Source organism: Crocodylus siamensis, chromosome 3 (genome assembly GCF_052110815.1).
Source record: "Crocodylus siamensis isolate JL-2025a chromosome 3, ASM5211081v1, whole genome shotgun sequence".
NCBI classification, from domain to species: Eukaryota; Metazoa; Chordata; order Crocodylia; family Crocodylidae; genus Crocodylus; species Crocodylus siamensis.
Window position 1 is genome coordinate 103,219,183 of NC_143397.1, and position 17,105 is coordinate 103,236,287.

General features: G+C 41.6%; 1 long non-coding RNA gene across 1 annotated transcript in view; it reads right to left on the reverse strand.

The window, feature by feature from the left end:
* Nucleotides 1-3,558: 3,558 nt before the first annotated feature.
* Nucleotides 3,559-17,105, reverse strand: part of LOC149868606 (uncharacterized) — a 119,421-nt gene continuing 105,874 nt past the window's right edge. The window contains exon 8 of the long non-coding RNA XR_016441293.1: nucleotides 3,559-8,750. This is a non-coding gene — a long non-coding RNA (uncharacterized LOC149868606). The remainder of the gene's footprint in view (nucleotides 8,751-17,105) is intronic.

The window sequence follows — 17,105 nt, forward strand, 5'->3', positions numbered from 1 at the left end:
GGAGGGGAATGGAAGGCCTGACCTTGGGAATGGGTGATGACATCACCAGATGTGAAGCCAACTGGGCACTCCAGCCATGAGCGGGGAGGTGTTGGAGAAATACATGGAGTGCCCGGCCAGCTCCACATCTCCCCACTCACGGCCATGGAGTGCCCAGCCAGGGGCAGGAGAAACTGAAGCAGTTCTAGCAGCCCTTAAGGGAAGCTGCACATGGGGGCACCAGCCAGGAGCAGGGGGATGTGGAGCCAGCTGGGAACTCAGTGTTGTTAAGTGCAAGGAGGCAAGGAGGACCCTTGCCCCCAGATGTGTATGGGGGGCAGGCTGCGGGCTTGAGCTCCCTCCCTGCTTCCCTCCCATGGGGCAAGACCCAGCATAGCTGGGAACAGCGGGGCTGCGCAAGGATCTTTTTGCACTCCCGCCATGCCTCCTGCACCTGCTACTGCTCTGAGTGGAGGAGCCCTGTGCTGCTTCCCTCAGGAGGTGCATTGCTGGGGCAGCGTGGAGTGAGAAGCCATTAGGAGGTCCCTGTGTGACTCCCCTGTCCCCAGCCACACCGGCTCACAGGGAGGGGAGCAGGGCGGCAGACCCAGAAGAAGCTGGGTAGTGTGGATGAGAGATAATCCTGCCCTGGCTTGACATAACCTTGAACATAACCTTGAACATAACCTTGAGCATAATTTTTCCTTTAAGAAATGCATAAAAAAATTTTAAAAATCATATTCTATCAAGAAAACTACAGGAAAATGTAGGTTGGGGGGTTTGTTTTGTTGTTAAAATTGCTATAATCTTTGATTGCTTAAAAAACATGCAGTCAATTGACTGGCTTGCCAACTCTAATAAATACTTCACATGAATAGGAAAACCCATATATCAAATGTAAATTCTACAGGTACTTTCTACATATACTTGATCAGGCTTTCTGGAACATAAGGGTTTTTAAAATATATATATAAAAGTGTGAGTTTGAGAGTTCAGCATTCAAGTTCATTGCACATCTGGACACAATTGAAAACCTGCTATTTTCTCAAAAACAAGAGCTGGTACTTGAATTGAGGTCATTGACCTCACCCAAGTGAGTGCCACAGCCATGGAAATATCCCAAAGATGTCAATCTCTTTTGCTCCTCCAGCTCCCTTATTGCTGGATCTAAGAAGCTTTCATTATGAAAGTTACAGTACAACCTAAGTGTTTCTATAAAGAACTCTGCTGTTGCTGCTAAATGCCAAGATGACACAACAACAAGAAAAATCATTTCTTTGAAAAAAATCTTAATCAGCTCTAATCCTGAGTATTTACATGAAATACTATTCCCATAAAATCTGAAGGGCTCAGTCTTGATCATATTTATTCCTGAAATGTTTTTGTGAGATACAGAAGTAGTGTTAACCATATTTTGCAGATAGGCTAACAGGACCTAGGATCTGAATGACTTGAGCAAATTTACATACTAGGGGTATTTCTCCCATGGGCCAGAACTAGCTCGAGACACCATTTCATCTAGCCTGCAGGACTCCATTGGGGTGACACCACTCCCCTTCTGCCAAATCTCCAGAGCTATGAGGATCCCCAGGCCCTGCATGCTGGATCCAGTGTCCAATACCAGCATGCAAGGCTAAGCGGGGGCAGCAGTAGGTTCCCAGGATCCAATCCTAGTGTATTAAGGACAGAAGTGAGCGGAGCTAGGTCCCAGAACCCAATCCCAGTGGGAGGGGGCAGTGCTGGATCCCAGATATTGCTACTGCCCCTATGCCCCTAGCACTTGGACATATATGTACACTGATGATGAAGACTAATGGAAGGTATGATAACATTCTCTAGACTCAGAAAATCCAATTTTTTCAGCCATTCTTCCTGGGTCATGCGTCCTGGACCTCTGACCATTCTTGTTTTTCTTCTAAACTCTCTTCAATTGATCTACATCTATGTTGAAGTAAGGTGCCCAACACTGGATCCAGTTCTCTAGCCAATGGCTTACCAATGCCAAACAGTGTCTTCAGTTGTCTTACATGCAACCATCCCATTTATACTTACGAGTATGACATTTGTGTTTCTTTAAGCAACAACATGATATTCTTAACTTGTGTTTAGCTTGACACATTTCAACCCCCAGAGACTTTTTTACATTACTGCTCCATAGTTCATCATTCCTTACCTTCTCTTTGTAAAGTTAGTTATTCCTAACTAAGCATAAAATGTTGTACCCATCCCTATTAAATTTCATCCCCTCTGTTTCAGACCATTCCTCCAATTTACTGTGATCATTTTGAAATGATGTCTTCCAAAGTGCTTGCAACTCAGCCTAGCTTGATACATCTTCTAGTTAAATAAGTGCAGCTTCTGTTCTGTTATTCAACTCATTAATGAAACTATTGGACTAGTACTAGCCCGAAGATAGACACCTGTAGAACCTAACCTAAATTATCCTTCTGGTTTGACAGTGAACCATCGTTAACTACTCTGAGCATGGTTTGCCATTGAAGCTAATGTAACATGAATGCAGAACTCATCTAGGCTACTTTTTCTCTAGCTTGCTCATACCAGGTAATGGCGATAGATTTAGAATATTAAAAAATCTATGGATTCCCCTTTATTAATCATAAAATTGATGCCATTAATGAAAGATTTAGCAACTTAACTCTTTGATGACCCTTATTTTAAAATTTGTTCAACTTTGATAATTAGAAGTGTCCTGCATTTAGGGTACAATTGGAAAGCTGAGGTCTGTGATTCAGGAAAGCACTTAAGCATAAGAATACGCACTTTCCTGAACAAAGATGTTTTCCTGGGTCTGGGCCAACTGTAAAATTTTAAGTTGATAATCTGCTGGGAGCTGTAAAGCAAAATATATTGCCTGAACATGATGTTTCCATTAAATTCAGTTGAATTAATCTCAATAAACTCAGTTATATTTCTAACTTAACTGCAGATTCTTAAATTTGATTTACTCCATCTAATTCTATCTTAGGTGTGGATACAATATATAGCTGCTTGTATACCTTAGCAAAGAACATGCTAGATAGAGAAGTAGAGTGAATAATAAATTGTATTATACCATGCTTCACAAAAACAAATATAAGATCAAAGGGCCAGAAGGTTATTCAAAAGCAAAAAGTGGGTATGGGTGCTGAGCACCAGCTAATTGTTTTCGGTGAGTGCTTGAGCCCTGGAGCACCCATGGAGTCACAGCCTATGAGCAAGAGAGAGAGAGAGAGAGAGAGAGAGAGAGAGAGAGATTAGAATTGGCATAGAATGGGGACATTTAGGCTATAAAAGAGGTGTTGCAAGACTCACCCTTTTGTATCAACTTAAGGGCATCTGTACATGTAATTTGTTGCTTACCATTGGCCAGTTTTTCTAAGCTGAATTGGTTGTTATATAGACCTGCTAGTGTACTGTTCTAAAAGACAATAAAGCTATCTGAGCTTTCACCACCAATCCTGGATTTGTGTAATTCTTTCTGCCCCATTCCCAAGCAGCAGGAGGCTGGTTGAAGACCACAGTCTCTGAGACCACCCTGACCCAAGCAATGTGAACATCAAGAGGGCTGAAGAACACTGAGAAGTTTTCAAAGTTTATTTTTGCTCATGCCAGATTTAATAGGAGTCATAGCTTGGCAGTCCTTCAGTTAGAGAGTCAACTGACAGTGTGGCTAAACTAAGAAGAGTAGATTTTCAAACACAAACATGACAACATTATCAGGGCTATGAAATCACCGTACACAAATGCAATGTTAGTGCTGCTAGTTTGACAACATGGTATGCATATTCCTAGATTTGTCCCAGCAACTCAGGCTGGGAGTCCTTAAATGGTAAGTGTCTTGTGTATACTAAATTTCTTTCTTTGTACCAGTTACCACTATGCTAAGTAATTGTGCCAAAAGTCTGTTTTCCAAAAACACAGAGATGTAGCAGGGTAGCTCTCCAGCTTGGGCACAGGGCAGCACCATCTACCAAAGTCCTGATTGTGGTGGTGCAGGTAGCCACTGCTGTTGTGGTGGCCAGGGGTGACACATAGGGGGTGCCTGCAGGTGCACGTGCACACCCTGAGCCTGGTGGTGCACCCCCTGCAAAAAGGCACCTGCGGGCAGTCGCCACTCACCACCCTGCTGCCGACACCACCAGCAGCATCTGTGGGTGGTCCGCAATCCCCGCTGGCCACCGCTGACACTGCTGGTGGCAGCTGCGGGTGGTCACCGACCCTTGGTCAGTGCTCACCCCCCCCCCCCCCCGCTGCCGACAGCACTGGCAGTGTCTGAGGGAGCTCCCCTACTTACCACTGCCACACTCTCCGCACTGTGCTCCCACTGCTGATGTGCCCCCCAGCTGCCAGGGGCATGTACTGTTCATAGTGGCGGCTATTTTTGCACCCTTCCTCCCCAGAAGGTGGTGCCCAGGGCAAACAGAACAGCATTGGTTGTGTTCATTTCCAGAAGTTTGAGTACATTTATGATATAGGAGAGAAGACAAAAGGTATTTTTTTCTTTAATTCAAGACATGGGAATGCCATCTGTAGTCCAGTGGAACAATGCAGAGAACATGACATTTTATGACAAGAAAAAAAAAGAAAGAAAAAAAAAATCTTTTCATTAAGCTAAGTGCACAAAGAGTTGTGGAAGAGAGGTCACTAAATTGTCTTTCGAAAACTGCTAAATGTCCCTGTATTATAGTATGGAAACTATGATTGTTAAATTCAAAGGTGTTAACACATAGATATGAGCCAGCCCATCATCTTCAGCTTTTCAGTCCATATTCTGGAATTTCCCTTTGGTCTGAAGAGGCAACTGAAACAAAATCTGCTGTTATAAATCTAGTGCTTTATCCCAAATTTATCAATATCAATCACTGGAGTTTTCAACAGGCATCAGGGAGTTTTGGTCATTATTTTCCTTCTGTTCATTTTGAAGCATTATTTCTACAGTCAGAATGAATTTACCTAGGTTTCACTGTAAAGACCTACTCTCACTAAATCTTCAGGAAGAAGAATATCTATTTTATAAACTTTGGCTTTGAAGTTATTCATACTGATCCTTGGCTATTAGATATATTACACTAGTGCAGTGGTTCTCAATTTTTCCAGATTTAGGGCACACCTTGGAAAATGCTAGTTCTTAGATCCCACTCATTTTTGCATATAGAAAACTAGAGAAATTATTTCATGGCAAAGAACTGAGAAAGATCACAACAGGCCAGAATATTTTTGATACTATGACATCCTATTATGAAATCACTGGGTTTATCTTATGAGTAATGTGTAATAACTGTTTGCATATCTAAGAATGCTAATATTGCATGTCTCAAGGATCTCATGGACCAGAGTGCTGCAGCACATTGGTTGAGACATACCCTGCACTAGAGCATGTCTACATTGGTTTACTGTTGTTCTCAATACCGCTACCCAGAACAAAGCCTCACCTACCATTTCCCACTGCACACACTCCAATCCAGGAACTGAGATAAGGATGCACTGGATTGTTTGTCCCTGCTGCTCTTGCAGTCTGTCTCTGGTCCTCTTAGGAGTTGTAGCTGTGGGTGTTTTTAAAGTTATCCTCACCGTATTTCTGGGTTTGGAACATGCAGATCAGAGGCAGATGGGCAGGGTTTTTCTTCTCCTCATGTCTCTATACTACATTTGATCATTTTGTTACATGTGCTTGTTCTCATTTATTGTACTTTGCAAAAACTTCCATGTATACGTGCCTTCAGGCAGCAGGTACTGCAGCAGGTGTTGCATAGTCAGAGGCTGTGTGCCACAGGCACAAGTGGTTAAACGAATTGGTATCGCCTCACTTCTTCATTAGTTTCTTGGAATGCCTGACTCCCATACATAGGCAGTTGAGACTTTGCCACTTTTGCCATGGTTTGTCAGACACTGGTGGTAAAGACCTGGCCACTGGAATTAATATTTTTTTTACTGTCAGTTATTTTCTTCAGCTTTTCATTCCATATTTGTAGTGGTGTTCCCTTGGATATGGTATAAAGAGGCTGGGTGTGTGACTTCAAATGTTTGTCTGCTGTGGGATGGTCATACAGTGGGTGTCTCACATCTTCTATCGTGCTGGCCACTGTTCTTCTGATGTCAGGGGGAGTGGTTCCAACCAGTGGGTGCACTCTGTTTAGGGTGGTAGGCTTCAGACATCTTGTGATGCATCAGCAGCTATCATTCAGGAGAAGGTCAAGGTGCTTAGCATGCATGAGTCTCTCCCACACAGGGCATGCATACTTAGCAGAGAAGAAGCTGAGAGCCAGAGCACTGGTTTTTAATGGTTGAGGGACTAGCTCCCCATTTCGAGTTGGTGAGTTTATATAAACTGTCATTATGAGTCCTCACATTTGCTTTTGTCTACATGATGTGCTCTTTGTATGAGAGGGTTTGATCAAGAGTGATTCCAAGGTAAGCCAGATTTGGACAGTAAGATAGTGCAATCACCAACCATGCAATGTTGAGCTGGTGGTTGACCTCAAGATTTTTCAGATGGAAAAGCATGTGCTTGTGTTTACGCTGGGATGGCATGTAATTGATTTTCAGTGTAGTATGACATTAAGCCTACTGGTGCCTCACTTAAGAATTTTTCAACATGGTTAAAGCCAGTGTTGTGGGCTGTTTTGCACAGGTCATCTGCATAGATGAAACATTTTGTTTCCAGATAGATAACCGCTATATGAATGACAAGGCAATCAAAGTACACTTCCTTGGGGGAGGTCATTAATCTGTCTCCCCCATCTGCTTTGTTTCTCATCCTGTTTGCCAAAAAAGTCTGTTCTTGAGCAGGGTTTGTATCAGCTCTGAAGATGTAGAACTTTTATCATTTCCAGGGTCTTGTGGAGGGAGGGTGGTTAACTTTATTGTTCGTGGACGTTAGACTGATGAACACAGCTGATTCTCAGTATGTTGAGTTAGACTGAACAGCTGGTTGGCTCATCGTTGCTTTTCCAGGTCCAAAGCTGTGCTGTTCAGGGAGTACACGTTTATCCATGTATAGGGCAAGATCATTCAGAATTAGTCGTTCATACAATAAATATGTATGGCATAGCAGAGAGATAGGTCTGAATCTCTTTGGGTCTGATGGATCTTACCCTGGTTTTAGAAGTGCCACTACCTGAGCATTTCACCATATCTTCAGAATTTTTTGACTGGCTGTGCATGACTTGTATAAGCATAGGAGCCATTCTCAAATCTGGGGTCTGAATTTCTTAATTTGTTTGGTATGTCATCAAGGCTGACTGCTTTCCCGGTCTCCAGTACATTAATACCAGCATTCAACTCTGTCATTTGAGAAGGGGTTTGTAAAACCCAGGTCTTTCGGGTGCTTGTACCTTTCCAGTCTGAAGTTTTTTTGTTTATTTATTTTTGGGGGGGGGAGGGGGTTCCATTGAGAAGTATCTGGTGAGCAATTTGGTTAATGGTGACATTATGATGTTAGTCATTGGTCATTGCTTAGTTTACTTATTGTCACCCAAGCCTTTTTACTATTATGCATAATATCAATTGACTCGATCAAGGTTTGCCAGGATTTCCTGCACTCTTCTGTGATGGTTAACATGAGCTCCTCACCTGTAGTGACAATATTTGTGGAAAAAGAGTTTAATTCATAATGTTGCCTGTAGTCTTCTATAGGCCAGTGGTTTGTGTAGTAAGACCTGGGATGTAATTGCTGCAGCAACCCCATGGGATGTTCTTCCTTGCAGATTTCTGTACAACTTTTATGAATTAGTTCTAGTTCTCAGATGGTGCTTTGATAGTTTTGACCGTGATATCAAGGTATTCTGAAAAGTCTTTCCAGTTTGCCTTTTTAAGGTTGAAATGTTAGCAAAACGGCACTCTTATAGATGTTACTGCAGTTTTGATCTGAATGCCAACTGGTCAATGTTGGGAATGTACTAATGTGGGGGCGGGGTGAAGAGGAGATTGGGTCTAATACAATTTTATATTATTTATCCCAGCAATGGTGTTGCTGGTGAATCTAAGGTCTGGGTTGTATTCTTGTTTCCTGTGGCCTCTGCTGAATGATTTAGGTAGCTTTGGGTCATGGATCAAACTCAGCTGGTATGCATCCAACCAATCTTCTACTGCTTTGCCATCTTTATTGGTCTGATTATAGACCCACTGTGTTCTGTGACTGTTAAAATCACCAATAATCACCTGTGGTTTATTCTGAGTGATTTCTGGTATATCTGTAAAGCCAAAACTCATGTTAGGTAGTTAGTAGACTGAAGTGATTGTGATTCCATTGAGTTTGATGGTCAAGGCTTCAATATTGTTTTCTTCAATCTGTGATGTAGAAGTTATGACCATTCCAATTTTAGCAAATATGACTCTTCCAAATTACTTGTGTGGTCTTCAAATCACCATAGTCATTTCAATCGCCGTAGTCATTCTAGGTTTTGAAGGACAGTTATTATAAGGTCCTTTGTGTGTCTCTTCCAATCACAAGACAGTGCACTGGACTTTCTTACATAGATTTACAATCAGTTCTTTTTTCACCATTGAAAACCCTTCGAGGTTTGTGGACAGTACTGTCAATGTTGGCCCTAAGGAGGGCTCATGTCTACTTTGGTCACACGGCATTATGATTGGTTATAGTTGGCCAATTTGTAGCATCAAAATTATGGTTTGGATTGTTAGCAGAATTTTCAGGTATTACTTGGCATTACCTGACAGGGGTTGTGATATGAATGCCTCTTCTATGACCCCTCAAGAGCAGCATAGAGCTAGTGGAGACATATCCCCTAATAGTCATCTTCAGGTTATATCTGCAAAGGAAAGAATGAACAATTGTGTCTTGTTTTTCTAATATATGATATTCCGTGAATGAACTTCAGGCACTTACTTAAAGCAGATGATTTATTCTCCACCCATACAGAAAAATGGCAAGAAAAGAAACCCAATTCCATTTAAGAGATGATAAGCTTTCAGACAGAATAAGCTGGAGTCATTTCAGAGGTACCCAGTATATATAATCACATATACCTGTCTGGTAAAAATTATGTCAAGAAACATGTCTGGTAAACAAGGATCACCATTACATTAAATTATCTGAGATTTATTGAATCCAGTAATGAATTCAATATGGAAAGGATAAATACATGTTCTATGACAAAATAAGTGTACGTTAAAATTACAGCAACCTCAAAAAGATGTCAGGCATAAGCCTCATGGTGAGAAGCTCTAGGGAAGAAAAGAGCCCTGTACAGGCTACTAAGTAGAAGTGCTACCAGTAACACCTTCAGTAATAAGGGCTCCCTATACACAATTCCATTGGCAGCACTCAAGAGGCTGTAGTTACTAGCATGAACTTGGATTTTGGTAGTAATAAGTTCCCAGAGGCTGGCAATAACTCCAAACTTGGAGCAGAAAGTTTACTTCTAAGCAGTTATGAATTAGCTTATGGCCTCTTGATTCCTCCTCCAGAGACAGAGGACAACAGCAGGGAGGCCTTGGCTAAAAGGGTGCAGACAGAAGGGCAGCTATCTGCTGTTACTGAGAATGCTTTGCAGGAAGCATTCTGAGTTACAGTGTCTCTTGGAACAAACAGAAGTTCACCATTGGTTCCAGAAGAGGTTGGGAGGGGAGGAATCTAGCTGTTGGCTGCCCCTAGCAACAAATTTATCCCTGTTAGGCTGCAAATTTTTCAGAATGGGAGGAGAAAGAGTGGAGGGACCTCATTCTAGGGGTTCCCCAGCCAGCACTGGAGGGCGTGGTTGGTGAATTGGAGCCTCTTCTCCTTGAGGGCACTCCAATACACCTGCCCCACCCTCCAATAGGGGCTGAAAAACCCTCAGACCAAACTCCTTCCATTCCCTTTCCTCCTTCCTATCCTGAAAACAGCAAGAGGCTGGAAGGCAGCACAGACAGAAGTTACAGTAGAAGCTGTGTTCTGACATGTCATCATCTGACCCCTCATGCAATACAGGGTCAGATTTTCACCTGATCAGCCATTTTTTAAGATGAATGCAGCTATGTACTTTTGTTTGGTCATGGCTATAAACTGCTTTCTGTAGCCAGATCAGGCAAAAATTGTCACTTCTATCTGCGCCCTAAAAGACGTATCTGGGCAATCCCTCCAAATAGGACCAAGTAAGCAGGACTATGCAAGCAGCTCCACTGGAACAGCAGGCAGACATATTGGATTGCTGCTGAATGTTGATCCAAATTATGAGGTGTTGCGTTGTTGTACAGAATGGTGCAACCAAGGGACATTCTTACTGGTTGGTGGAAAGATAGTTAGATTGCCAAAGCTTCTAGAAGGTGGCAGAGGTTAGCAAATGCATTTTTCCATGCATTTTGTTGCAGTGTTTTCCCTTCTATGTGTGACAAGTGTTCCATTTTACCCTACCATACCCTACAATCCCAAGAGGAAGTTCTGTCTCTTGCAGGTCCTTAGGCAGGAGGCATTTAGTTTAGCCACGCTGATACATTTTTCTTCAAAAGGAACTGTAGATATATTGAACATGCTTCATTTTGCTAATATTAATCTGCTGAACAGTGTGGTTATGTTAAAAAAAACAGCCTTACTCTTAGGAAGCCACTTCAAAAAAGGAGACAAGAAGAAATATATTCTATAGGCAATAAATAAGGACTGTAAAAGTTTTAGCACTGCATTTAAAATTCATGGTCACAGGAAATCAGTTTGCTGTTATGAAAATGTATTTTGATGTATCTGGCATGCAGAGTGCAAAAGAGTACATGTATGCATACCATCCACACAGCAATATACTTTTAAGTGTGTGCATGCATGTGCATCCACATGTATACATATAAATAATCCCCTTCCCACCCCCTAAATAATAGGTGTTTCAGTCACTCTGCTTAAATCTCTCACCCTTGATTTACAAACACTATGTTCCCATTTCCCAAAAGGGGCTTAGATAAACTACTGTGATACACATCATATACAGAGAGGTATTTTTGTTGCTGTAATCATCAATGAGTTTTAAAGCATGAACTCAGGGAAGTGATGTTCTATCCGGAACACAGCAAAGAATAGCAGTTCAAAAGTTATCCAAAATAATAAGTAAATGCCAGTTTAAAACAGCAAAATAAGGTTCAACATAATTTAACAATGATATACTTGGGGAGAGGGAAAACCTGGCAGATAGTCTTCCAGTGTTTAAAGATACTGTATTGCTCTGCTAGCACACATGGACAGATGATTTTAGCCAATTTATAAGACTCAACTTCCAGGAATGTAGTTTTCCTAAAAACTACCATATGCTTACCTAAACTAATATACAGGTTCCTTGAGATGTGGTCGACAGATATGTTGCCTCTGAAAACATGAATTTTCAGTGAAACAGGATATAGTAACTATTGCTTATTGAAAATTACAGCAGGTGTAATTCGGCATAAATCCATAGCAAAGTCACAGCCATTTACTTTAATATAGGATTGGTTTAGAGTGTGCAACTGAAGTAATGCAAATTTTTTATTCTGTGTTCTATTTAATGACTTTCCAATGAAAAAAGAATTTGTACAAAACAGGAACATACATTTAAGCTAATATGCATTTAATTCAAATCAGTATTAAGTTAGTTATCAAGGTGGAAGAGATATCAGGTAAAACTTCATATTGGGTGAGTCTACACAATATGCTTTACTGCACATTAGACTAATCAGTAAACTGTCACTGTCTGCATGTACACCGGGCATACTGCACATTAAATTAGTCTAATGCACCATTTGTTTGTACCAACAAATACAGGTACTAGAAAATCAGTGCATTAGGTAATGCACAGTAGTGCACATGTAAATGATAACCAGGAAAAATTTTGCTCCCAGTCAGCCCAGGCAGCAGGGAGTCACTGCTGCCTGAATAAGATCCCATGTTGGGGGAGTTTTGTTGGCTTCAGGGCCAACTGGCTCCAACCCCATGCATAATGGGACTGGTCTTCATGTGCACGGCTCCAGGAGACCTGTGCTGGCTGCAGAGTCAGCTGGCTCCTGGCCCCATCCCCATGGGGACCAGTCCCGGATGGGGATAGGGTGGGAGACAGCTTCCCTTGCAAACAGCACAAGTCTCCTGGCCCTGTTCACATTGGGACCAGCTCCTGTGCCTGCTGCTAGCCCTCAGGTTTGTGAGGGAGGCTGAACTTCTGCCTGTCTGGTGAAGGAAGGCAGAGCAGGCTGCTTCTTCTGGGCACAAATCCATGCCTGCCAGGGCACATGTGTATACACTTTCCCAAGTACAGTTTACTGTACCTTATGTGTTCCTGAGCACAGTTTACTGCACTAATCTTACTGCACAGAAATGTAAATGAAGACATAGACATTGTTACATATGTAGTCAGCCAGCGGACAAAAAGGCAGAATGAATTTTTTTAGTGGTAGCTAGCTGGATCAAAAAAAGACTGCATCTTTCCTTGGCTGGTGAAAGTCTGCATAAGTGTCTTCAGTAGAAATACACTAGTTGTGGATTTGCCAAGTACAGCTCTACATCCCTCCCCAGCTAATCTCTGAGGGCACTAACAGATGTGCAGCTCCCTAACAGATGTGCAGCTCCCTGATGTAACTCATGGTGTTTCACAGAAAGTGCCATGAGTTAGACCAACCCTCCTGATCCAACAGGAGAGGAGGGGATTGATCTCCTTTTTGGAGCCAATCCAGTTAAGAAGCTGTGTGTATGTAGCATCTCTCCCCTAGCTCTGTCTCCCTGCCCCCAGCTTTGGTGCTGTCTGCACAGTGGAAAGGGGGGAGAAGAGAGGGGAGGGAGCTTGGGCTGGGGTTTGTCCAGCCTGTGCTGGAGTGGGGGTGGGTGAATTGGAGTCTTCTGAGGAAGGGAGCTGCAATCCACCTGCCTACCCTTGAGGGCAGAATGGGCAAACCCCAGTGTGAGCTCCCTGTCTTCCCTTCTCCACCCCACTCATTGTGCCGATAGCACTGGGGTGGGGTTGGGCTTTCAGCCCAGCCACTAGAGAAAAAAGAAGTTAATGAAGGTGTTCTGCTTCAGAGCTGCCATCCACCACCCCATGCCACCACCACATGCAAACTGTGTGCAACCCCCCACCCCAAGCAACCGTGTACAAACCCCTCCCTCTGGCTCTGGTATTTTTAGATAACCAACATTTCTACATTACTGGCACCTGGCATTCCCCACACATGCTGAATAAAAGAGATTTTATTGTATTCAAATGCCTTTCTAGCTCAGAGTTGTGGGTTAATGCTTAAGGGTCCTGACAGACATTCACTTCAGGATGTGATAGGAACTAATTCTCAATTCCAACAAACATGCATCCTGCCATGCCATATGCATGGCAGGACATGTGATTTTGGAACTGGAGTTTAGATCCCAATTGCTCCTTATTTGCTGTTGCAGGGGGAGAAAAACTTATAAGCCAGGGGCTCCCCCTGCACCAGCAAGATGAAACTAAATAGCTGATTGTCAACTGGGGCTAGGAATCAAATCAGTCCACAGCCCCAGCCAACAATCATCTTAATTTACATAGATAGCAGTCTACCTACATCATGCCTGAAGAGTCCAAAATTCATGGCTGGATTGTGGTGCTGGACACTGTTTTTGTGGTCTGTCTGTGGCTGGGCCCCCCATGGCACTGATTGGCTGAGAAACTCCAGCACTCCCACCGCTTGCCACTGATTGGCCAAAAGGCTGAAACTGTGGCATAATTACTCTAATAAACCTGTAGAAGCCATTAACTACCATGTTGTTAAGTAATAAGCATTCAGTTAAACTTAAATTAAAATGCCTTATGAAACTAAAGCGATGTACACCATGAATTGTAACTAATACCATTACCAGAATTTATTAATGATGTAAAAAGGAGTTTAGCAATACTCAGCGCTAACCTTGAGACAGGCAATTCACATTAGCTATTAAATGCTAGCATGCAGCATCCAGTAGCAGTTGTTGCTGACATCCTCTGTCTCTGTGGGGTGAACACTTGTCCGTAAATTAAGATCTAATGCTCAGCATCCACTGAGTTTGCTGGAAGTTAAGACAGCATTTTGCCAGAGCATGCAGATGTGGAAACTAGTCAGAAATAGATTCCAAAACCCAGACACAGGCATCTGGCACCCTGACAAAGTTTGTACAAACAGCACATTCCTTGTTATGCTCTTTCTGCCATCCAGGGATTGATTTCAAAACATGATGGTCAAAACTCAGAAAAGGCATCTGATTGGGGTTAAAAAATGTGAACAGCACTAAGGACAGAGACAGCCAGTTATCTGAACTGTAGTGGTAATGATGGGCTGTACTTGCAGTACTAATTCAACTTCACTGTAATTGCCTGAAACAGCTGCCTTCTCTGCTAGTTTTTATGATGACAGTTTGACAGCGCTTGTGATGCCATGTCTTCAACACAGCATCAAATCCATTAGCTTGTGTGCATGGTGGATCACAGTCTGCCAGCCTTCAAACGACATTAGAAGATCCATGAACCAGGTGGTATTTTCTGTCACAAACTTCCCTTTATGTTGAAAGTCTCCCTGTTCCAGGAGATTGCATAGCTTAAGCATGCGCTGTGTGCTGGGTGTGATTTCCAGCTCCATGGACACAAATTGTTGGTAGTGCTGCATGTTCTTGGCATGGTAACGGACCACGCTGAACCAGAAATTTCATCTTGTGAGCACAGGGTCTGGTGGCAGGACAACAGGTGCATGTGGGGCCCTACTTTGGTGAGGGACTCCCTGTCCTGGACTTACAGCCTAGACAGTCCTTGACAGGTTTCTTGAAGGAGGAAACCAGGCTATCCATATCATGGAACTGTGTGCGCCAGATGCTACTTACTAAAGACAGAATGTGCACGTTGCAGGTGACATGAACTGATGTGGACATCATTCCACAGAGCATATCAGAGAAAGCCTAGAACATACACATGGCATTGTTGGACAGAAATGTGGAGGTCTTGTTAATTCTAAGCCATAGCTGACAATTGCCTTCACTACAGCCTAATCCATGGTAGAAAAATTGATAGATGTGAGGTAGATTGGCTCTGTTTGAAAAACAGGCAAGTCCCAGTCTGTCCAGCTCCCAAGTACAAATAAAATGTTGAAAACAATTATCTTGAGGATTGGTAGTTTCATCAGCCACAATGGAGATGGATTCATACACTGCCAATGCAGACTTTGTGGACTGTACATGTGAAGCAATCACTGCAGGGAGATAGTTTCAGTGAAGCTTATTTGCACATGGAAAACATCCAACATTCAGCATGTTTGTGTTCAGATGTTTACTAAACTTCTGGTGAGAGAGTTTTTCCTATCATCCAACCAAAATTAGTTAAATTAAATTAAAAATTAATTTAAAACTTTATTTTTAAGACTACCATTTAATATTTGGTTATTCAATCATGATCTTTTAGCCTTTTGGGACATATCCAGACGAGCATGCACATGCAGTAGGTAGCACCACAGACCACAGAATTATTTAGGGACAGAATCCAGACTATTTACTTACATTGTCTTACACCACAAACTATCAAGGCTATATGCAAGCTATTCTTTCTCTCAATCAAAATACAGCCATTGATGAATAGAAGAAATGATTATCACCATCAATTCTATCAGAAGAGAATACATTTCCTCTGAAACCATCAAAGGAAAAAAAAGTTTCAGGACTGGACGTGCTACCAAATTCAATGCTGTCAGATTTAAATAAGCCACTATTAATTCATAGGCCTCAATATTACATGGAAAATTTTTGTTGCTCTCCAGCAGCTCATTACATACATTCCATTCAGACATTCCTTACTTAGTATTAGCTGTCAAACTAGTACTTTGACTAATTTCTTTAGCCTTTTTAAAGGATAGTCCAAATGAATAAAATCAAATAAAGTAAATTAAATTAAAATATGTGTATATACATTCTCTAGCACTCAAAAGCAGATTCTATTGTTGTGATAGATATCTATTTCAGCAAACTCATTTGAATTCAATCACATTGTAAAATATTTTCTATGAACCTCTACTTTCTCATTAGATTATTGGAGAAAGTTGTATTACTACCACTTAATTCATCTCCTTATCTCTGGTTACAAAGTGGTATACAAGGAATTATATGCTAGAATACTGAGAAAGAAAGTTCACACATTGCATGCTGGATAACAATATGAAAGAACTCCACATCTGCATTTGTCACTTTGTGGGAACCATTTGCCACGATGATTCTGACTAGCATTCTGGACTTAGTAATAGGATTCCAGGTACCTTTCCAAAACTCTTCCTACTTGAAATCCAACCCTTGCAAGTTTCAGTCACTTACCTACAGAACTGTTGTATATTTCCTGGCCCAGTCACATCACATGGTTAAAGTTTACAAAATAATATCTCATGACAGGAATCAAAATCAGGAGGCTCCAGGAACTAATGATACTATTTTTGTATTTTTAAAATCAAATTAAATATACCACTGAATAAATAAAATGAAAATGACTAGTTAATAAAGCAAATTAACAGAGAAGTGTAGGACAGTGATCATGGAAGATAAGCCATGTCTTAACTGAACTGTATTATTTCTGACAGAGTACCACTGCACCTCAGTAGCAATCTGATCATGTAGCCAACTTTGTTATTTTCAAAACCCTGCAGAGAATATTCTTTGTTTTCATCTAGTTAGGAAGAGGAGCAGGGCTCTATTTTTTCACATATAGATACAGTGAACTTAGAACTATTAACACCTCCTAAAAAAGTTAAGAAAATGTCTAGAGTGAGAGCTATAGCAAATGTCCACTGTCCTCTTCTGTACAAAAGAAATAACAAACAAAATCATACAGTACTCTTAAATAACAAAGTGTCAAGTTAACTAGCTACTTTATTCAGAAATGGGATTCAAGATGACAAACGCTGTCAAAAATCCAAAATTGTACCTCCTGCAGTCACTCAATACAGTAATCAAAATTTCAAAGTGACTTCATATTGGAAAAGAATCAATAGGGCATTTTATTGTTATGAGATGATGATGATGATGATGCCAGGATTTCTGCCTCCTGGTTAAAAATAAAATTAAACTATAGAAGATTCTTTCCAATCTCAATACTTATTTCTCTCATCTGGAAGCTGCTTGGTTGAGATCCAGCATAAAACAATGCAGTCTTTTGCTGTTCAGAATCCAAAATAGTTACAAGACTATGGAGCCTCCAAGAGCTTCACGTTCT